The sequence below is a fragment of the Tursiops truncatus genome, chromosome X (genome assembly GCF_011762595.2).
Source record: "Tursiops truncatus isolate mTurTru1 chromosome X, mTurTru1.mat.Y, whole genome shotgun sequence".
NCBI classification, from domain to species: Eukaryota; Metazoa; Chordata; class Mammalia; order Artiodactyla; family Delphinidae; genus Tursiops; species Tursiops truncatus.
In genome coordinates, this window is record NC_047055.1 from 14,392,522 (window position 1) to 14,412,633 (window position 20,112).

A 20,112-nucleotide genomic window follows, 5' to 3' on the forward strand; every position below is an offset into this window, starting at 1 on the left:
CCAATGAATAATGAGTAGCACTTAAATTTTTTGAATTGAAATATTTACAGTGAAATGCATAGATGTCAAGTGTTCAGTTTGATTAGTCTTGAAAAATACTTAGTTTTATACGGTAACCTGCACATCAGGACAGAACATTGCCCTCCAGGAAGTTCCCACCCCCTAGAGAAACAACATTGACCTGGTTTCTATTGGTGTAGGATATTTTTGCATATTTTAATACTTTGTATAAGTTAAATCCTACAGCAATGTATCTTCTGTGTTTAGCTTTCAGCGTGTTTGAGACTTATCCATATAGTTGTACTGGTAGTTTGTTCCTTTTTGTTGCAGGGTAGAATTCCAGTGTAGTTTATCCATTTTATTGATGGACATCTGAGCTGTTTGCAGTTTTGGGCTATGAGGAATAATGTTGCTCTGAATATTCTTATGTAGGTCTTAGACATATTTTCATTTCTCCTGGAGAAATGCCTTGCAGTGGAATTGATGGGGTAATAGGGTAGGTGATATATGCTTAATTTTAAGAAACTGCCAGATATTTTACTCAAAGTGACTGCCATCTTATGCTCTCATAGCAATTTATGAAAGTCCTGGTTGCTTTCCAACATTTGCTGCTGTTGATCTGGTCCATTTCAGCCATTTTAGTGGATGGGTGGGGTGGTATCACATGATTTTCATTTGCGTTTTCCTGATGACTAATGATGCTGAGCACTTTTTAAAAAACTTTATTTTGGGATGATTTTTACATTTACAGAAAAGTTGCATAGATAACAGAGTTCATGTATATCCTTCACCCAGTTTGCCCTAACTTTATTATCTTACGTAAGCATGGTGTATTTGTCAAAACTAAGATTAGCATTGGTACCAATGAACTAAACTAGAATTTATTGAAGTTTCACAAATCTTCTAGTGTCTTCTTTCTGTTCCAGGATCTAATCTAATATCTCACATTCTATTTCATATTCGGTAGTTTCTCATGTTCTTATAGCCAATTTTATACGTTCTTTGAAAAACTGTACAAGTCTTTCGTCCATTTCAACAGTTCTTTTAAATATAAAATTCTCAGTATATTCTGGATGCAAGGTCTTTGTCATGAGTTATGAATATTTTCTCCTAGTCTGTCTTGCCTTTTTTTTCTTATTTTTCTTGATGAGCAAATTAAATCTAATCAAACATGGTTATTGCTTCCTGTGATAGGTCAGTTGAATTCGAGGTCATGAAGATTTTTTTCCTTTTTTCTACAAAGTCTGGTAGTTTTAAATTGTTAGGTCTATGATTCATTTTGAATTGATTTTTTTTAATGGTGACGTAGGGGTTTAAGTTTACTTCTTAATATATGGACTTAAATTTATTCTAGCATCTTTTGTTGCTAAGACTACTCTTGCATTGAATTACCTCAGTATCTCTGTAGGAACCATATATACCTAGGTCCATTACTGTACTTAAAATTAATGTGTATCCTTTTTTATATAAATTTGTTTATTTATTTTTGGCTGCGTTGGGTCTTCCTTGCTGCGCACGGGCTTTCTCTAGTTGCGGTGAGCAGGGGCTACTCTTCATTGCAGTGCGCAGGCTTCTCACTGCGGTGGCTTCTCTTGTGGAGCATGGGCTGTACGCACGCAGGCTTCAGGAGTTGCAGCACACGGGCTCAGTACTTGCGGCACTCAGGCTCTAGAGTGCAGGCTCAGTAGTTGCGGCACACGGGCTTAGTTGATCCGCGGCATGTGGGATCTTCCTGGACCAGGGCTCAAACCTGTGTCCCCTGCGCTGGCAGGCGTATTCTTAACCACTGCGCCACCAGGGAAGTCCCCTCTGGGCTCTCTTGTCCGTGGTGCTTGCCCCTCTTTCATTTTAGGCCACTAGCCCCTGATCTCCAGCAGCATCCCAGACTTGCTCTCTCCAGTGTGTGGGTATTCCTCAGTTTTATCTGGACTATCTGTGTTAGAATTCCAACTCCAGCATTACCAGCTGTGTGACCTTAGGCAAGTTACTTAATCTCTCTGTACTTGTTTTCTTATCTGTAAAATAGGGTTAATAATATAGCATTGGCTGGGGAGATTAAATGAGTGCCTGGTACATGGTAAATGCTGCGTAAGTAGGAGATTTCATCATTATCTGTCAGTTTTCCTTATGTGTGCCATCTTCAGGGCTGGAATTGGAGGGAGCCAGCACCTTATGTTAGATCAGCATCTTGTCAAGGACTGAAAGTCTCTACTACAAGCCAATGTTCCTTCTTTCTCTCCTGAATCATCTCAATTTTTGTTAATTGTGATTAGTCCACACAAGACCCTTCTCATTTTATTTTCACTTTTTTATTCCCACTCCCTGCCCACCAGTGGCAACCATTATAATGCATTTAATGTATATCCTTTTTGTTTGTATGTGTTCTTATTGAATGTATATCAATGTTTTATATGCATATATTTAAAATTAAATGGTATGGTATTGTATATCTAACTGTTTCTTACAACGTCTCATCACCATGTTTTGAAGATTTGAAGATGTTGCAAATACATATCTAGTCCATTGCTTCTAACTAGTATAGCATTTGAAGGTGTGCATCCCCAGTTTTGCTTATCCACTCTCCCAGTTTGGTGTGTAAGCTCTTCTTCCTGGGTTGTAGTGTGTATCTGGCCGCCTGGAGCATCCTGAGGTTTGACCCTAGTTATGGGTTTAATGGCAGTTGGAAGTGGTTGTGGTGGATCTTAAGGAGAATACCATTCCCTTTCAAGGAATCTGCCGCAGGTGAAGTTATCACAGGATTTTTAAGCAGGGAGAGACTTACTTCTACAGATACTGCAGGACCAGCACTCAGATGAACTCAGAAAAATCCACCCAACGCCAGAGTCTGATGGTCATCATTACTGGTGTACCGGCTGGGTGCAGCAGCTACCTGAGCTTCCAGAGCACTGCTTCAGTTGGCACTTGATACATTGTGATTGTCCCTGCAGGCCACGGATCACTAGCATCCTTTTTTTTTCTCATTTGCAAGGAGCACTGCCCTCAAGCCCAAAGCCATGAACAAACCAATCCCCAAATCCTGTTTTTGTGGGTTTGCAGTTGTCACTCTGCAGGGTCCATCTCTAGGCCAATTCAGTATTTATTTCGGTCCAATCGGGAGAGGGAAACTTCACAGTACTTTGAACAGGGAAGGTTTGATATAAAGAATTATTTAATATGGATAGGATAATGAGGGATTACTTAAAGAGAACTCTTCAGAATATAGGAATACCAGATACAATAGGAGAATAACATAATAATCACCCCGGGGCTGAAATCTAGACCTTGTGGGAGAGGCATAGCTTTGGCTTGTTGAATCGTAGGGAAGTCGCTGTGGTGGCACACCCACAGAACTTGCTAGAAGTCTATCCCTTAGGGCTTTCAACAGGGAGGTGTCTCACCAGTGGTACTCTGGCTATAAAACTGACCAGGGAGGGGAGTTTCTGGGGAAGCTGCCGCCCATGGCGCACTGTAGAAGCTGTGAGCACAGTAAGGGCCTGAAGCGGGAGATGCCCACCTCCACCAGGAGAAGCTGCCCAGGCTGGAGAAGCACATGCTACCGGAGCCTGCCAAGCAAGCCTACCTCAACCAGGAGGCAAAGCCCTTTTTCCTCTTGCAATGTCTCCAGTGTCCTTTACTGACAAAACCTAATGTGATGTTGTGATATGGTAAACACATACTTGGGTCTTCATTCCCAGCTCCTGAAATAGCTCCAGAGTGATAAAGGTGAAAAGGGCATCTTTTGTTGTAATCCTTGGGTTTTGTTCCCAGTTCCTAAAATAGTTCTAGAGTAGTAAAAGTAAAAAGATTGTCTCTTGGTATTCATAACAATCCCCTTTCAACCACACCCAAGTTTATGTTAATAAAATGACTTGGAAAGTCCCTAAGGGTTTGGGGCTGGTTGCCAGGGAACCAACTGGGTGTTGAGAGGGCTGGAACTTTCAGCCCCACCCCCTCACCTCAGGGAGGGGAGAGGAGTGGCCAATGATTTAATCAGCCTACGGTAACAAACCCTTCATAAAAACCCTAACCACAGGCTTAACGGGAGAGCTTTCCAGTTGGTGAACACGTGGAGTTGCTGAGAGGCTGGTGTGCCCCGACAGGGCATGGAGGCTCCATGCCCCTTCCCTGTACCTTGCCCTATGCATCTCTTCCATCTGGCTGTCCCTGAGTTATATCCTTTTATAATAAATGGGTAATAGTGAGTAAAGCACTTTCCTGAGTTCTGTGAGCTGTTCTAGCAAATTATTGAACTGGAGGAAGGGGTGGTGAGAACCCCTGGTTTACAGCTGATCAGTCAGAAGTACAGGAGGCCCAGACTTGTGATTGGTATCTTAAGTGGAGACAGTCTTGTGGGACTGAGGTCTTAACTTGTGGAATTTTACGTTAACTCCAGGTAGATAGAATTGAATTGAATTGCAGGCCACCCAGCTGTTGTCAGAGAATAGGTCAATGTGGGAAAATACCCACGCATTTGGTGGCCAGAGGTATTGAGAGTAGTAGTATAGAGGAAGAAAGTTTTCCTTTTACATAATGTTATGCCAGTTGGCAAAGGAAGAATATCTAAAGGCTCAGACTCATTTTCATAGAAGGAGCAGCAACAAGAGTGAATTTGGAGCTGAGAGGCAATAAATTTATAACTGGTGTGAAGGGTAAATCTAGTCTCATAAATCAGGAAATGTTTTCTACTATTTTTTTTTTTTTTTGGCCTCGCTGAGAGGCTTGTGGGATTGAACCCGGGCCCTCAGCAGTGAAAGCGAGGAGTCCTAACCACTGGACCACCAGGGAATTCCCCCCTCCTCTGTTTTCTGAAAGAGTGTGTTCAGGATAGGTACTGTCTTTTCCTTAAATGATAGAATTCACTAATGAAATCAGCTGGGCCTGGAATTTTCTTTGTGGGAAGATTTTTTTATTGAAAATTTAATTTCTTGAGTAGATATAAGTCTATTCAGGTTTTCTATTTGTTTTTGTGTCTGTGGTAAGCAGGATTCCAAAATGGCCCCCCAAATTTCCCTGCCTAATCCCCAGGACTCTGAATATGATATGTCACAGTCACGGTTGTTACGTTGCATGGTAAAAGGGATTTTGCAGATATAATTAAGTTTATTAATCAGCTGACTTCGGAGCTTTCTTCGTGGTCCAGTGGGTGAGAATCCGCACTCCCAATGCAGGGGGCCAGGGTTCGATCCCCAGTTGGGGAACTAGGTCCCACATGCATGCCGCAATGAAGATCCCATGTGCCGCAGCTAAGACCCGGCACACGCTAAATAAATAAATAAACATTTTTAAAAAATTAGTTGACTTTGAGTTAACCAAAAGGGAGATTATCTGAGTAGGCCCAATATAATCTCATGAGCTCTTTAAAAACAGAGATTTTGAGCTTCCCTGGTGGCGCAGTGGTTGAGAGTCCGCCTGCCGATGCATGGGACACAGGTTCGTGCCCCAGTCCGGGAAGATCCCACATGCCGCGGAGCGGCTGCGCCTGTGAGCCATGGCCGCTGAGCCTGTGCATCGGGAGCCTGTGCTCCGCAATGGGAGAAGCCACAACATTGAGAGGCCCGCGTACCGCAAAAACAAAACAAAACATTTTTCTCTAGCTGGTAGCAAAAGAGGCAGTCAGATTCAAACACGAGAAGGATTTCATGTACCAGAACTTGCTTGAAGATGGAGGGGACTCATGTCAAGCAATAATGGTAGCCTCTAGAAGCTGAGAACAGCCCCAGGCTGACAGCCAGCAAGGACACGGAACTAAATAATACCATCAACCCAAATGAGCTTGGAAGCTGATTCTTCCCCAGAACCTTAATAGCCCCACCCAGCCAATGCCTTGATATTAGCCTTAAGTGACCCTAAGCAGAGAACCTAATAGGGCTGACTTGGACTTCTGATCCACTCCACCCAACCCCACCCCACCCCGAAACATCCATTTGATTAACTCTCATCTTCCTCAAGCCTTTGCTCATCTCACCCGTCAATGAGGCCTCTCCTGACTGTCCTATTTAATACTGCAATCTGCCCATCCCATCTCCCAATGCCCAGCAGGCCTGAACTCCATTACCCTGCTCTAGTTTTTCCCCCATAACTTTTATTACCTTCTTACATACTATATTATATACCTATTATATCCATTACTTATTTTCGGTCTTCCCTTGTTAGAATATAACCTCCGTGAGATCAGGGAACTTCACCTGTTTGTTTATTGATGTGTCTCAAAAGCCTGGCAGAGTAGGAGTTCAACGAATGTGTTGACTGATTGAAAACACTTTTCTCCCCTTATGTACTCTTCTAAAAATGTCTCTCTGCCTAACACACTTCGACTATTTCACACATGTCCTCAAATATACTGCTCCGTGGCCAACCCCAAAGAAAGACAACCCAAAGTTTTCTGAATAATTGCATTCAACTCCAAATGCAGAATTTCTGGGATCTTCTATATTCTCCTAGATATGAACTAAAAATGTTAAATTTATCCCCAAACATTCTATATAAAGTATTGGGAGGAAACAAGAGTTCATACAGCATGGGACAAAATTCAAGTGGAATCTACAACCCTTGCTTAGGTAACTAGTCACAGGGCCATAATTGGTATTTATATTCTCCCTAAGAGATCCATTTTATATACCCTTTTACCTCAGTTAATGGTATTTTACTTGGTGGTATAACCTAAACCTTCATTCCTGAGGAGTCCAACTACCTGTGTGTTGTAGTAATCTTCCTTTAACTTTTAAAAAACATTAAAAAAATTAAAGTGTAACAGAAAAGTAAACAAAACAACTTCCACCTCTGACCATAATGAGGTGATTGGTACTGAACCTACTTTCTCACCATAAACAACTGTAAAACTGGACAAAGTATAAAGAGACAGCTATTTTCAGGCATTGCTCAGTAAGTATCACAAAAGTACAATCCCGGAGAAAAGGGAAATGCACGAGGTGAGCTGCATATTCACTCCAGTTTTCTGGCCTGGGACACTTTCCTGACTGCAGCACAGGGAGGTGGAGTCCACGTCTCGTCAGGTTAAAATGAAGGTGTTAGGATGGCTGCATTCCTCTCTGTAGGCTCGAGAAGGTCCATTTTCTTGCTCATTTGCTTTGTTGGTAGATTTCATTTCCTTGTGGTTACAGGACTGAGGTCCATGTTTACTTGTAGGCTGTAAACTGAGGGATGTTCCCAGCTTCTAGAGGCTACCTAATTCCTTGGCTTGTATCCCCCTTCCTCCGCCATCAGAGTCAACAATGGCAGCTGGAGTCCTTGTCATGTTGCATCTCTCTGACTTTTTCTGCTTCCTTCTTCCAGTTTTTAGGATTCTTGTGATTAGTTTGGGCCCACATAGATAATCCAGAATAATCTCCCTATTTTATGTAAACTGATTAGTAACTTTAATTCCATCTGCAACTCTAACTCCTTTTCTCCATGAAATATAACATATTTATAGGTTCTGGGGATCAAACATGGACATCTTTGGGGGGCCATCATTCTGCCTACCACACAGGGTATGTTCTCTAACTGTAATGGAACCAAACTAGAAATCAATAACAGAAATACAACAGGAGGGACTTCCCTGGCACTCCATTGGGTAAGACTCCGCGCTTCCACTGCAGGGGGCACGGACTCGATCCTTGGTCTGGTTGGGGAACTAAGATCTCACATGCCTCAGGGCACGGCCAAAGAAAAAGCAATAGGAAAATCAATGAACACTTAGAAATAAAACTTTAGCACTGCTAAATAACGCACGGATCAAAAAGAAATTCTCAAAGGAAAATTTTTTTAAAAACACATAGAATTGAATGAAAATGAAAATACAACGTATCAAAATATGTGGGACTCACCTAAAGCAGTGCTGGAAGGGAAATTTTATATATATATATATATATATATATATATATATATATATATATATATATAGCAGCTTCATTGAGATAGAATTTACCCCTTTCAAGTGTACAGTTCAGTGGCTTTTAGTGTATTCACAGAGTTGTGCAACCATTACCACTATCTAAGAATACTTTTATTGCCCCAAAAAGAAACCCCATACCTATTTGCAGTTACTTCCCATTCCTCCCTGCTCCCAGGCCCTAGAAATAACTAATCTACTTTCTATTTCTATGGATTTGCCTGTTTTTCTACTTGCATGTAAATGGAATCATACGATATGTAGCCCTATGTGACTGGCTTCTTTGAGTTAACATATTTTCAAGGTTCATCCACGTTGTAGCATATATCAGAACTTTCTTTTTTGTCAAATAATATTCCATTGTATGGACATAACACATTTTGTTTATCCATTCAACGACTGATGGACATTTGAGTAGTTTACACTTTTTGGTTGCCATAAATAATGCTGTGTGGGTTTCTGTGTGTGTGTGAACATGTTTTCAATTCTCCTGGGTATATACCTCAGAGTGAAACTGCTGGGTAGTAACTGCTGGGTCATATGGTAACTCATTGCTTACCATGTTAACACAACAGTGTTTTCCAGAGTGGCTACACCATTTTACAATCCCACCAAAGAGAAATTTATAACACTAAATGCAGTTTACATTAGAAAAGAGGAGAGGTCTCAAATCAATAATCTAAGTTCCCTTCTTCAAGCAACTAGAAAACAAAAAGCAAAATGAAACCAAAGAAAACAGATGGAAGGAAATAATAAGAAATCACTGAAATTAAAAACAGGAAAACAATAGAGAAATCAATGAAACAAAAAGTGATTCTCCAAAAAAAAAATCAATAAAATTGATAAACCTCTAGCAAGATTGACAAAGATAAAAAAAGAAAAGACATAAATACCAATATCAAGAGTCAAACAAGGGCTAGAACTACAGATCCTACAGACACTGAAAAGATGAAAAAGGGAATATTAGGAACAACTTGACACTCATAAATTTGAAAACAGAAGAAATGTACCAACTCTTTCAAAACCCCAAGGTACCTGTGATGGTTAATTTTATGTGTCAATTTGAGTGGGCTAAGGGATGCCCAGATAACTGGTAAAACATTATTTCTGGGTGTGTCTGTGAGGGTGTTTCTGGAATAGATCAGCATTTGAATTGGTAGACTAAGTAAAGAAGACTGCCCTCACCAATGTGGATGGGCATCATAGATTCAGAGCCTGAAAAGAACAGAAAGTCAGAGGAAGGATGAATTTGCTCTCTACTTGAGCTGGGAAATCCATCTTTTGCCCTTGGACATCTGTGCTCCTGGTTCTCAGGCCTTTGGACTTGAACTGGGACTTACACCATTGGCTGCCCTAATTCTTGGGCCTTCAGGTTTGGACTGGAACTATACCACAAGCTTTCCTGGGCTTGCAGATGGAGATGGGACTTCCCAGCCCCCATAATTACATGAGACATTTCCTCATAATAAATCTCTTTCTGTATATCTATATATATCTGGTTGGTTCTGTTTCTTTGGAGAACCTAGTAACAGTACAGTCTTACCTTAGAGATATTGCAGGTTTGGTTCCAGACACCACAATAAAGCAAATATTGTAATAGAGTCATACGAATTTTTTGGTTTTCCAGTGCATAGAAAAGTTATGTTTACACTATACTGTGTTTATTAAATGTGTGTTGGGCTGCACCTCGCCAGCCTACAAGCCCTGTGCTTGCCCAGCTTCAAGACCAAAGAAAGGGGCCGGAGGCAGTGACAGAGACATCACTCATTTGATGGATGGGGGAGCTTACACGTCTGAAGCAACGTTCTGGAGCAACACCCCACCGTGTGCAGCGGATGGAGGGGAGATTGCCAATTACAGGGAGAATTGACATCCGATTGGATCATGGGTTACCAGGGGAACTAGCAGAGGGGCACGCCCCTCACCGCCCCTTTGATAAGAACAGTCACTAGCTGGGGCCTGGGGCAAGTATGTAAGAAGGTCAGTCATGTGCTTAGGGTGTAGATGAAGCAGGCACTGGTCGGGCAGGGGATGTACAGAAAGCAAGAGAACAGCCATCTTGAGTGGCCTGACCATACACTGTGCAATAGCGTTATGTCTAAGACAACAATGTACATACCTTAATTAAAAATACTTTATCGCTAGGGGAATTCCCTGGTGGTCCAGAGATTAGAACTCTGCTCTCTCACTGCCAGAGCCCCATGTTTGATCCCTGGTCAGGGAACTAAGATCCTGCAAGCCGTGTGGTGCAGCCAAAAAAAAAAAAAAAAAAAGAATAAATATAAATATATATATATATATAAATATATATATACACACACACACACATATATATATATATATAGTTAAAACATGCTAACCATTATCTCAGCTTTCAGTGAGTCAATCTTTTTGTAATGATAACATAAAATATCACTGATCACAGATCACCATAGCAAATATAATAGTGAAAAAGTTTGAACTATTGTGATAATTACTAATATGTGACACAAAGTCACGAAGTGAGCAAATGCTGTTGGAAAAATTGTGCTGATAGACTTGCTTGATGCTCATAAGCCTTCAATTTGTGAAAAACACAATATCTGCAAAGTGCAATAAAGTGAAGAACAGTAACATTTGGTGTGCCTGTACTAAAACTCAACCAAGATAAAATAGATCATCTGAATAGTCCTTTCACCAGGAAAGAAGTTTGAATTCACAAACTAAAAAAAACTCCTTAAAAAGAAATCTCCAGGACTTCCCTGGTGGCGCAGTGGTTAAGAATCTGCCTGCCAATGCAGGGGACACGGGTTTGAGCCCTGGTCCGGGAAGATCCCACATGCCGCAGAGCAAGCAAGCCCGTGCGCCGCAACTACTGAGCCTGTGCTCTAGAGCCAGTGAGCCACAACTACTGAAGCCTGCGTGCCACAACTACTGGAGCCCGCGCGCCTAGAGCCCATGCTCCGCGACAAGAGAAGCCACCACAATGAGAAGCCCGTGCACCGCAACAAAGAGTAGCCCATGCTCGCTGCAACTAGAGAAAGCCTGCACACAACAACGAAGATCCAACACAGCCAAAATTAAATAAATAAATAATTTATTATTTTAAAAAAAGGAAAAGAAATCTCCATGCTTGTATTGTTTTACCAGAGAATTCTCCCGAAGATTTAAAAAATTAACATCAATATTATACAATCTCCCCAAGAAAATAGAAAACAAGGGAACACTTCCTAGCTCATTTTATGAGACCAGTGTTACTGTGATACCAAAATCAGGCAAAGAGAGCATAAAAGAGAAAATTATAAACTAATATCTCTCACGAAGTTAGACACAAAAATACTCAAATATTAGCAAATCAAGTCTAGAAACGTACAAAATGAATCATACACCACAACCAAGTGGGATTATTCCAGTAATACAAGATTGGTTCAATATTCAAGAATCAATTAACATAATCTACTGTTATCAACAGACTAAGGAATAACATCATATGATCATATAAATTGACACAGACACATATATAAGCTTATTCTAAAGTTTGTATGGAAAGGCGTAGGTCCTAAAATACCTAAAACAAATTTGAAAAAGTGAGAGTAATCTCTCTATTTGATGTTAAGGTTTAATACATAGCTACTGTAATCAAGACAATGTAGTATTGATGGAGGGATAGCCAAATAGATCAATGGAAGAGAACAGAGAACTCAGAAATAGACCCACACAGATATGCCCAAAGGATTTTTGACAATGGCATAAAAATAATTCAGTGGAGAAAGAATAATAGCCTTTTAAAAAATTTATTTATTTATATTTGGCTGTGTTGGGTCTTCGTTGCTGCATGCGGGCTTTCTCTAGTTGCAGAGAACGGGGGCTACTCTTCTTTGTGGTGTGCGGGCTTCTTATTGCTGTGGCTTCTCTTGTTGAGCACGGGCTCTAGGTGCGTGGGCTTCAGTAGTTGTGGCACACGGGCTCAGTAGTTGTGGCTCGCAGGCTCTAGAGTGCAGGCTCAGTTGCTCCACGGCATGTGGGATCTTCCTGGACCAGGGATCGAACCTGTGTTCCCTGCATTGGTAGGTGGACTCTTTTTTTTTTTTTTTTTTTTTTTTTTTTTTGCGGTACGCGGGCCTCTCACTGTTGTGGCCTCTCCTGCTGCGGAGCACAGGCTCCAGACGCGCAGGCTCAGCGGCCATGGCTCACGGGCCCAGGCGCTCCGCGGCATGCAGCATCATCCCAGACCGGGGCACGAACCCGTGTCCCCTGCATCGGCAGGCGGACTCTCAACCACTGCGCCACCAGGGAAGTCCCAATAGCCTTTTGAACAAATGATGTTGAAGCAATTAGACATCTCTATGGCAAAAAAATTAACCTTGATCTACCTAAACCTCACACCTTTTCAAAAGTTAATTCCAAATGAATCTCAGACATAAATATAAAATGTAAAATTATAAAACGTTTAGGAAAAAAAAATATGACAAAACCTTTGGGCCCTAAGGCTAAGTGGAGAGGTTTTTTTGATGACACAGAAGCACAGTCCTTAAAGGAAACAATGGACAAATTGAACCTCATCAAAATAAAATGGTTTTGCTCTGCAAAAGACTCTGTTAAGTGGAGGAAAAGACCAGCTAAAGACTGGAAGAAAATATTTTCAAACCACATATCTGACAAAGGTCTTGTATCTAGAATATATAAAGAACTTTCAAAATTCAAAAGTAGGAAAACAACCTAATTAGAAATTAGGCAAAAGATATGCACAGACATTTCACTGAAAATAACAGATGGTACATAAGCACTGATAAGATGGCCAACATCATTAACCATTAGAGAAACACAAATTAAGACTGCAATGAGATATCTCTATACACCTGTCAGCTTGGCTAAAATGAAAAATTGTGATAACACCAAATACTGGTGAAGATGTGCCAAAACTGGATCACTCACACATTGGTGGTGGTGATGTAAAATGGTGTAGCCACTCTGGAAAACGGTTTAAAAGTTTCTTTTAAAATTATGCTTACGCTTACCATATGATGCAGCAAGCGTTCTCTTGACTACTTATCCCAGAGAAATGAAAACTTATGTTCACAGAGAAACCTGTATCGGAATGTGTAAAGCAGCTTTATGCATCAGAGCCCCAAACTGTCAGTAACCCAAATGCACCTCAATGGGTGAATGATTAAACAAAATGTGCTACCTCCATACCATGGAATAATATGCAGCAATAAAGAAGAATGAACTTGATTCATGCCACAAACTACATAATCTCCAGAGCATTATGCTAAGTGAAAAAAGTCAATCCCAAACGTTACATAATATATGATTTCATTTATAGAACGTTCTTAAAATCACAAAATTATAGAGATGAGAAAAAGATTAGTAGTCGTTAAGGATTGGGGAATGGGGCATGGAAGGTTTTGAGGAACGCTGTGATGATGGAACAGTTCTACATTTTGTGGTGATGGTTTTGTGAATCTGCACATGTGATAAACATGTGCCTTTATATCTGACTTCTCATCAGAAACAATGACCACCAGAAGGCAGTGGGATGAGACTCAAAGTACTGAAAGAAAAATCTGTCAAACAGAAGTCCTATATCCAGAGAAAATTATTCTTCAAAACTGAAGACAATTGCTAACAGAGTAGATCTTAGAAGCTCTCATCACAAGAAAAAAAAATGTTAATTATGTGCGGTGATGGATGTTAACTAGATTTATTATGATCATTTTGCAATTAAACAAACAAAAACTGAAGGCAAAACGAATTCCCAGATAAACAACCAGTGAGAGGATGTACTGCTAGCATAATTACCTTACGAGAAATACCAAAAATAAATAAATTAAATTAAAAAGAAATTTTTAGGTTGAAAGGAACTGATACCAGAGATTAAATCAAATCTGCACAAAGGAGAAAAGAGCATAGTAAAGGTAATTATGTAGGCAATTATAAAAAGGCAGAAATTATATGTGTTATATTCTCTCCTCTCATCTGAATAGATTTTTAAAACAACTTATAAAATTGTATTCTTGGGCTTTTTTTTTTATTCTAGAGCTCTTAACATATAAAGATGTGATGTATATAATAGTATCATGATGGAGGGGAGAAGGAAGGAAACTATATTACAGCAAATAAATGACACCAAACAGTAATTTGAAACCACAGGAAAAAATAAAGAGAACCACAAAAAGTAATATGTAGGTTACTACAAAAGACTTGAGCAACCACTAAGAAAAATAACTCAAAAAATAGAGAAATTATTTAACAAATGAATGAAAAAGAGACAGTAGAAAATATGTGTTTAATAAAAAATAAGGGGACATCCTTGGTGGCGCAGTGGTTAAGAATCTGCCTGCCAATGCAGGGGACACGGGTTTGAGCCCTGGTCTGGGAAGATCCCACATGCCGTGGAGCAACTAAGCCCATGCGCCACAACTACAGAGCCTGCACTCTAGAGCCCGTGAGCCACAACTACTGAGCCCACGTGCCACAACTACTGAAGCCCACACACCTAGAGCCTGTGCACCGCAACAAGAGAAGCCACCACAACGAGAAGCCTTCACACCACAACAAAGAGTAGCCCCTGCTCGCCACAACTAGAGAAAGCCTGCACGCAGCAAAGAAGACCCAAATGCAGCCAAAAAAAAAAACACCACAAAACCAAAAACCACAATGCAAGGGAATTCCCTGGTGGTCGAGTGGTTAGGACCCGGTGCTTCCACTGACCAGGGCACATGTTCAATCTCTGATCAGGGGAGCTAACATCCAGCAAGCCATGCAGCATGGCCAAAAAACAAAAACAGAAACAGAAAAAACCCAAAAACAAAAAAAACACAACGTGATAACATCACATATCCACTAGAATGGCTACAATAAAAAAGGTGGACGATAACAATTATTGGCAAAGATACAGAGAAATGAGAAACCTGATAAATTGCTGGTGGGAATGTACATGGGGCAGAATGTACACTGGAAAACAGTGTGGCAGTTTCTTAAAATGTTTAGTTATAAGTTTACCATATGACCCAGAAATTATTTCCCAGGGTGAATGAATACCCAAGAGAAGACTAGTACGAGAATGTTCCAAGCAGGATGATTCATTATAGCCAAAAAGTAGAAGCAAACCAAATGTCCACTAACTGATGAATTGATAAGCAAAATGTGATATACCCATACCGTAGAGTATCATTCATGCATAAAAATTAATGAAGTACTGATACATGCTAATATGCCAATGAACCTTGAAAACATTATGCTAAGTGAAAGAAACCAGACACAAAAGTTTTCAGATTGTATCTACATATATTGATACACATATTGTATCACACATGTTGTAAGATTCCATTTATTTGCACTGTCCAGAACAAGCAAATTCATAGAGACAGAAAGTGGTTGCATGGGCCTCATGATGGGAACAAACACTAACAGTAAACAGGGTTTTATTGGGGTGATGAAAATGTTCTAAAATGGATTTATGGTGATAGTCACACAACTTGGTAAATTTACCAAAAATCATTGAACTGTGCACTTGCAATAGGTGAATTGTATGATATGTAAAATATGCATCAATAAAGAAAAAATATATATATATTTTGGCCACGCCGCTCGTCTTGTGAGATCTTAGTTCCCTGACCAGGGATTGAACCGGCAGTGAGAGCTCAGAGTCCTAACCATGGACCACCAGGGAATTCCCAATGAACGTATATTTTTAAAAAGCTGAGGAATGTTAGGGATTTGTATTGGTTACTGTTGTTCTGCCTAGATCCCCTCCAGAGATATTGTGATTTACAATAAGAAATATATACTTGTCACTTCCGGGAAGATGGCGGAAGAGTAAGACGCGGAGATCACCTTCCTCCCCACAGATACACCAGAAATACATCTACACGTGGAACAACTCCTACAGAACACCTACTGAACGCTGGCAGAAGACCTCAGACCCCCCAAAAGGCAAGAAACTCCCCACGTACCTCGGTAGGGAAAAAGAAAAAAGAATAAACAGAGACAAAAGAATAGGGACGGGACCTGCACCAGTGGGAGGGAGCTATGAAGGAGGAAAAGTTTCCACACACTGGGAAGCCCCTTCGTGGGCGGAGACTGCGGGTGGCGGAGGGGGAAAGCTTCGGAGCCGCGGAGGAGAGCACAGCAACAGGGGTGCGGAGGGCAAAGCGGGGAGATTCCCGCACAGAGGATCAGGGCTGACCGGCACTCACCAGCCCGAGAGGCTTGTCTGCTCACCCGCCGGAGCGGGCGTGGCTGGGAGCTGAGGCTCGGGCTTCGGTCGGAGCGCAGGGAGAGGACTGGGGTTGGCGGCGTGAACACAGCCTGAAGGGGTTAGTGCGCCTCGGCTGGCCGGGAGGGAATCCGGGGAAAAGGCTGGACCTGCCGAAGAGGCAAGAGACTTTTTCTTGCCTCTTTGTTCCCTGGTGCGCGAGGAGAGGGGATTAAGAGCCCTGCTTAAAGGAGCTCCAGAGATGGGCGCGAGCCGCGATTATCGGCTTAGACCCCAGAGACAGGCATGAGACGCTAAGGCTGCTGCTGCCGCCACCAAGAAGCCTGTGTGCGAGCACAGGTCACTATCCACACCCCCTTCCAGGGAGCCTGTGCAGCCCGCCACTGCCAGGGTCCCGGGATCCAGGGACAACTTACCCGGGAGGACGCACGGCGCGCCTCAGGCTGGTGCAACGTCACGCTGGCCTTTGCCGCCGCAGGCCCGCCCCGCACTCCGTGCCCCTCCCGCCCCCCGGCCTGAGTGAGCCAGAGCCCCCGAATCAGCGGCTCCTTTAACCCCGTCCTGTCTGAGCAAAGAACAGACGCCCTCCGGCGACCTACACGCAGAGGCGGGGCCAAATCCAAAGCTGAGCCCCGGGAGCTGTGAGAACAAAGAAGAGGAAGGGAAATCTCTCCCAGCAGCCGCAGAAGCAGCGGATTAAAGCTCCACAATCAACCTGATGTACCCTGCATCTGTGGAATACAGGAATAGACAACGAGTCATCCCAAATTAAGGAGGTGGACTTTGAGAGCAAGATTTATGATTTTTTCCCCTTTTCCTCTTTTTGTGAGTGTGTATGTGTATGCTTCTGTGGGAGATTTTGTCTGTATAGCTTTGCTTCCACCATTTGTCCCAGGGTTCTATCCGTCCATTTTTTTGCTTTTTTTCTCTTAATAATTATTTTTTTATTTTAATAACTTTATTATATTGTATCTTACTTTATTTTATTTTACTTTATCGTCTTTCTTTTTTCCTTCCTTCCCTCCTTCCTTCCTTCCTTCCTCCCTCCCTCCCTCCTTTCTTTCTTTCTTTCTTTCTTTCTTTCTTTCTACTTCTACTAATTCTTTCTTTCTACTTTTTCTCCCTTTTATTCTGAGCCGTGTGGATGAAACGCTCTTGGTGCTGCAGCCAGGAGTTAGTGCTGTCCCTCTGAGGTGGGAGAGCCATCTTCAGGACACTGGTCCATAAGACACCTCCCAGCTCCACATAATATCAAACGGCGAAAATCTCCCAGAGATCTCCATCTCAACACCAGCACCCAGCTTCACTCAACGAACAGCAAGCTACAGTGCTGGACATCCTATGCCAAACAACTAGCAAGACAGGAACAGAACCCCATCCATTAGCAGAGAGGCTGCCCAAAATCATAATAAGTCCACAGACACCCCAAAACACACCACCAGACGTGGACCTGTGCACCAGAAAGACAAGATCCAGCCTAATCCACCAGAACACAGGCACTAGTCCCCTCCACCAGGAAGCTTACACAACCCACTGAACCAACCTTAGCCACTGGAAACAGACACCAAAAACAACGGGAACTACGAAGCTGCAGCCTGCAAAAACGAGACCCCAAACACAGAAAGATCATCAAAATGAGAAGACAGAAAAACACACAGCAGATGAAGGAGCAAGATAAAAACCCACCAGACCTAACAAATGAAGAGAAAATAGGCAGTCTACCTGAAAAAGAATTCAGAATAATGATAGTAAGGATGATCCGAAATCTTGGAAATAGAATGGACAAAATGCAAGAAACAGTCAACAAGGACCTAGAAGAAATAAAGATGAAACAAGCAACGATGAACAACACAATAAATGAAATGAAAAATACTCTAGATGGGATCAATAGTAGAATAACTGAGGCAGAAGAACAGATAAGTGACCTGGAAGATAAAATACTGGAAATAACTACTGCAGAACAGAATAAAGAAAAAAGAATGAAAAGAACTGAGGACAGTCTCAGAGACCTCTGGGACAACATTAAACGCACCAACATTCGAATTATAGGGGTTCCAGAAGAAGAAGAGAAAAAGAAAGGGACTGAGAAGATATTTGAAGAGATTGTAGTTGAAAACTTCCCTAATATGGGAAAGGAAATAGTTAATCAAGTCCAGGAAGCACAGAGAGTCCCATACAGGATAAATACAAGGAGAAATACGCCAAGACACATATTAATCAAACTGTCAAAAATTAAATACAAAGAAAACATATTAAAAGCAGCAACGGAAAAATAACACACAAGGGAATCCCCATAAGGTTAACAGCTGATCTTTCAGCAGAAACTCTGCAAGCCAGAAGGGAGTGGCAGGACATATTTAAAGTGATGAAGGAGAAAAACCTACAACCAAGATTACTCTACCCAGCAAGGATCTCATTCAGATTTGATGGAGAAATTAAAACCTTTACAGACAAGCAAAAGCTGAGAGAGTTCAGCACCACCAAACCAGCTCTACAACAACTGCTAAAGGAACTTCTCTAGGCAAGAAACACAGAGAAGGAAAAGACCTACAATAACGAACCCAAAACAATTAAGAAAATGGGAATAAGAACATACATATCAATAATTACCTTAAATGTAAATGGATTAAATGATCCCACCAAAAGACACAGATTGGCTGAATGGATACAAAAACAAGACCCATATATTTGCTGTCTACCAGAGACCCACTTCAGACCTAGAGACACATACAGACTGAAAGTAAGGGGATGGAAAAAGATATTTCATGCAAACGGAAACCAAAAGAAAGATGGAGTAGCAATTCTCATATCAGACAAAATAGACTTTAAAATAAAGACTATTAGAAGAGACAAAGAAGGACACTACATAATGATCAAGGGATCGATCCAAGAAGATATAACAATTGCAAATATTTATGCACCCAACGTGGGAGCACCTCAATACAGAAGGCAAATACTAACAGCCATAAAAGGGGAAATCGACAGTAACACATTCATAGTAGGGGACTTTAACACCCCACTTTCACCAATGGACAGATCATCCAAAATAAAAATAAATAAGGAAACCCAAGCTTTAAATGATACATTAAACAAGATGGACTTAATTTATATTTATAGGACATTCCATCCAAAAACAACAGAGTACACATTTTTCTCAAGTGCTCATGGAACATTCTCCAGGATAGATCATATCTTGGGTCACAAATCAAGCTGTGGTAAATTTAAGAAAATTGAAATTGTTTCAAGTATCTTTTCTGACCACAATGCTATGAGACTAGATATCAATTACAGGAAAAGATCTGCAAAAAATACAAACACATGGAGGCTAAACCATACACTACTTAATAACGAAGTGATCACTGAAGAAATCAAAGAGGAAATAAAAAAATACCTAGAAAGAAATGACAATGGAGACACGACGACCCAAAATCTGTGGGATGCAGCAAAAGCAGTTCTAAGAGGGAAGTTTATAGCAATACAATCCTACCTTAAGAAACAGGAAACATCTCGAATAAACAACCTAACCTTGCACCTAAAGCAATTAGAAAAAGAAGAACAAAAAAACCCCAAAGTTAGCAGAAGGAAAGAAATCATAAAAATCAGATCAGAAATAAATGAAAAAGAAATGAAGGAAACGATAGCAAAGATCAATAAAACTAAAAGCTGGTTCTTTGAGAAGATAAACAAAATTGATAAACCATTAGTCAGACTCATCAAGAAAAAAAGGGAGGAGACTCAAATCAATAGAATTAGAAATGAAAAAGGAGAAGTAACAACTGACACTGCAGAAATACAAAAGATCTTGAGAGATTACTACAAGCAACTCTATGCCAATAAAATGGACAGCCTGGAAGAAATGGACAAATTCTTAGAAAGGCACAACCTGCCAAGACTGAATCAGGAAGAAATAGAAAATATGAACAGACCAATCACAAGCGCTGAAATTGAAACTATGATTAAAAATCTTCCAACAAACAAAAGCCCAGGACCAGATGGCTTCACAGGTGAATTCTATCAAACA